Source organism: Silene latifolia, unplaced genomic scaffold, assembly GCF_048544455.1.
Source record: "Silene latifolia isolate original U9 population unplaced genomic scaffold, ASM4854445v1 scaffold_70, whole genome shotgun sequence".
NCBI lineage: Eukaryota > Viridiplantae > Streptophyta > Magnoliopsida > Caryophyllales > Caryophyllaceae > Silene > Silene latifolia.
The window spans coordinates 3555825-3559833 of NW_027413609.1; the positions used below are offsets into that span (position 1 = coordinate 3555825).

The window sequence follows — 4009 nt, forward strand, 5'->3', positions numbered from 1 at the left end:
AGGAGAACCCATTACACAATACCCCACAAAATCAACCTACAATGCCTAAATTCTCGTCACACTCCGTACCCACCGAGGAGAACCTACCCAATGGTACTCCTACACCACAACATCTAACCGGAAATTTTATTGCCAAATCCTCCTTTATACAATTAGTCGAAAGGAGCCAATTTGGGGGGATGCCTAGTGAAGACCCTCATTCTCATATGGAAACCTTTTGCGACTATTTTGATGCAATCTCTCAAACCGGTGTGACTCAAGACCAAATTAGATGGGTCTTATTTTCTTTTTCTCTAATCGGCATCGCGAAACAATGGTTGAAGGGCCTTGACAAGGCCACTCTCGAAATAGATTCTTGGAAGAAGTTGGCTCTAGCTTTCTACAAAAAATTCTACCCACCAGAAAAGACTAACATGCTAAGAGCTCAAATTACGGGTTTTAAGCAAAGGGATGAAGAATCTTTGTATGAAGCTTGGGAGCGGTTCAAGGGAATTTGTCGCTCATGTCCTCACCATGGACTTAGCGAATGGTTTTTGGTACAACAATTTTGGAATGGTTTATATGAGGATTCAAGGAACATTCTCAACATGGGATCAAATGGAATGTTCACCGAAGTTGGTGACAATCAAACATGGAACAAGATTGAGGAAATGGCGGTCCATAACTCACAATATAGTAGACCTCGCAAGGCTACTAGAGGAGGAAAGCATGAAGTGGACTCCGTTACTCAATTGGGTGCTCAACTTAGTGCTCATATTGACACAATCAATTTGAAGTTTGAAAAAGCTATGGCTAGACTTGAAGAAGTCTCAAAATCACCAAAGCATCATGTTAATGCCATGACGGCATCCTCATCAATCCCAAGTGGGATATGTGAGAATTGTGGAACTTTGGGACATGACCAAAGTGAATGTAGGGGAACAAATGAACAAGTGAATGCTTTCCAAGCATACAAGAGTGGTACCCCTTATTCCAACTATTACAATAAAAATACCAAATTCCATCCAAATGTCTCATACAAAAGCCAAAATGTTCAAAACCCTCAAACAACATACACTCCACCACCCATGAGAAACCAAAATCAAAGACCCTTTTACAATCAAAACCAAGGTTACCAAAATCAAAATCCATACAATCACCAAAATGACCAAGGTTTTGATGTCCAAAAAGCGGTCCTCCAAATGCAAAAGAATCAACAAGAATTTTTCACTCAAATGCAAAAAGATAGCCAAGCAAAGGAAACCACCATCAACAACATCCTAGCTCACACCAAGATGTTGGAAACCCAATTGACTCAACTAGCATCTTCAAGCTCACAAAGACAAAAGGGGCAATTACCACCTCAAAATAATCCCCCAAGACATGAAACGGTTAGTGCCATTCACTTGAGAAGTGGTACAAGGTATGAAGCACCGAGGAAGCAAGTTGAGGATGAAGTTGTGGAAGCTAGTGATAAGGAAGAAATGGTGCAAAACTCCAAAGATGGAGAATCATCAAAAGAAGAAAGTTCAAAGAAAAATGAAGACAAGGTCAAGGAGAAGGAGCCCATTGTGATTAGACTTCCTTTTCCAAGTCGTCAAGCCAAGCCCAAATTTGATGATCAACTTGGAAAGTTCATGGAAATTGTGTAGAATTTGGAAGTCTCAATTCCTTTCACGGAATTAATAAATCACGTGCCGGCCTATGCGAAATACATGAAAGATATCCTCACAAAGAAGAAGTTGATCCGGAAACTTCAGACTATCGCCTTCACTAAGGTGAGTAGTGCAATACTTCAAGGGAGTTCACCTCCAAAACTAAAGGATCCGGTAAGCTTCTCAATACCGTGTACCATTGGCGACACAACGATCAACAAAGCCTTATGTGATCTAGGGGCTAGTGTGAGTGTCAAGCCGTACTCGGTGAGTAAAAGGTTGGGGATGGGAGAGCTTAAATGCACCAACATCACACTCCAAATGGCCGATAGATCGACGAAGACACCATTAGGGATATGGGAAGATGTGCCCGTGCGAATTGGGAAGTTTTTCATCCCGGTGGACTTTGTCATTGTTGATATGGAGGAAGATTCCAACATTCCAATCATTCTAGGAAGTCCTTTCCTACACACCGCGGGTGCGGTGATTGATGTGAAACATGGTGAGCTCACTCTAGAAGTGGGAGATGAAAGCATAACCATTAATCTTAACAAGACTATGAGAGCTCCTCGTTTACATGAACCATGTTTCATGATTGATCATTATAGCCGAAAGGATGAAAGGAAGAAATCGGAACTCCAATGGAAGAAGAAAATTGAAGATGCTCCATTCAAAGAGCAAGTGAATTATGATAAGGAGAGCTTGCAAAGCTCATCAAAATCAATAAAAGAAGAAGAGAATGGCCTCATTGGCCAAGAGAAGAAATTAGGAGAGTTGTCTCCATCAAATCAAGAGATTTTCAATGATCAACTTGATGAAGTTTGTGGTCTTTGGGACGACGAATTTGAAGGGATTTTTAATCCCTACATTAGTAATGCCATCGATCAAGACCGACAACAAGGGCTAAGGTCTATTGAAGACCTCTACCATGATAATGAACAAGCTTTTGATTACTTTTTCAAGGTGTTGAGAAACATCAACAACACCTTGAACATGCCCCCTTGACATCTCATCAAGATTGAGAGTTTGGTGGAGTCCTCCCTAAACCACCATTTGTAAATATTTCTAACTCCCTAACTCGCATTTCAATTCTTGTATTTCATTTTTGTCATCTTTGGATTTTTATTTACTTTGATCAAGATATTTGTCATGTTTGAGAGAAGTGAGGGAGGGACTAACAATTTCAATTGATGTGTAGTGCTCTAGCTTAGTGTGGGGATGGCAATTGCCTAGGCTATCCATGCCTTAGTAGTGCCCCCACAATGAAGAACACAAGATATGAAGAAGAATAGAAGGTTGATAAGGGATATGCATTGTACACGGGTGTAACTGAATCCGGATACAAAGGGGTAGAATCCGAGCGGATTCAAGAGAATCCGCCCGTCTTCCTGCAATCCGAGCGTACTCGGTTGAAGACGCACGTCCCTATAAGCTGAAATTTTGAAAGATTTTTGACTGTAAGAAAATCCGGGCGTCCTGAACAGCAATCCGCTCGTCTCTGAAAATCCGTCCGTCTTAGAAAGAAGACGCCCGTCTTCTCTGCTGAGGAAAACAAGAAATATTCCAGGACTGAAATCCGTCCGTCTTCTGAAGAATCCGCCCGTCCCGTATCAAGCAAATCCGAGCGTCTTCTCTTGAATACGCCCGTCCTTAGGCGAGTTTTATCAAACCCAGAAAGTGCAGAATCCGCCCGTATTGGGCATAAACCGCACGGATTGCCCCTGCAGTTCGAATTTTTCGGTCTTTATAAAATCCCTCCCACCTTCATGCATTCATTCATTCATAACACTACTTCAAAACATCAAAACCGTCATCCTCTCCATCATAAAAACAAAATTCCTCAACTACATTCACCAAAATCAAATCAAATCATCCCTCTAACAACAAATCAATCACTCCTTTTTCAATAAAAATCAAAACCAAGCATAAAATCTTCAACCTTTGAGTCGATTTTTGAATTCATAAAGGCAAAGCCTTTCACCTTTAAATCGATTTGGGTACACTACAAATTGAAGATTTTTCATTCTTTTCTTGGTTAGTTCATCAATGGCAAGAACTAAGGGAGCAACAAAGGCAACAAAGGCAACAAAGGCACCAAAAACACTTTCACAAAGGCAAAAGGCTCTTCAAGCAAAGAAAGCATTGGCTATGGTGGTAGCAACACCAAACTTGGAAGTGCAACAACAACAACAACCTTCTATGGGAGCAACAACATCTTCTACTCCGGAAATCGATCAACTTTTGCATTATCCGGGGGTAACTTTTATTTCCAAAACCCATAGAGATACTTTTGCCAAGTTTGCTAGGAAATAACTTCAATCCACCAAATTTATTTGTGAAGACACCTTGGGAAAGTTGGGTGTCCTTGAGCAAAC

The 4009-nt window shown here is 41.0% G+C and overlaps 1 non-coding gene across 1 annotated transcript; it reads right to left on the minus strand.

Annotated features, from left to right (window-relative positions):
* Positions 1-413: 413 nt before the first annotated feature.
* On the minus strand, positions 414-520 carry LOC141640070 (small nucleolar RNA R71). Its single transcript, XR_012542816.1, has one exon. It is a non-coding gene; the product is annotated as a small nucleolar RNA R71 (small nucleolar RNA).
* Between the last annotated feature and the right edge of the window lie 3489 nt (positions 521-4009).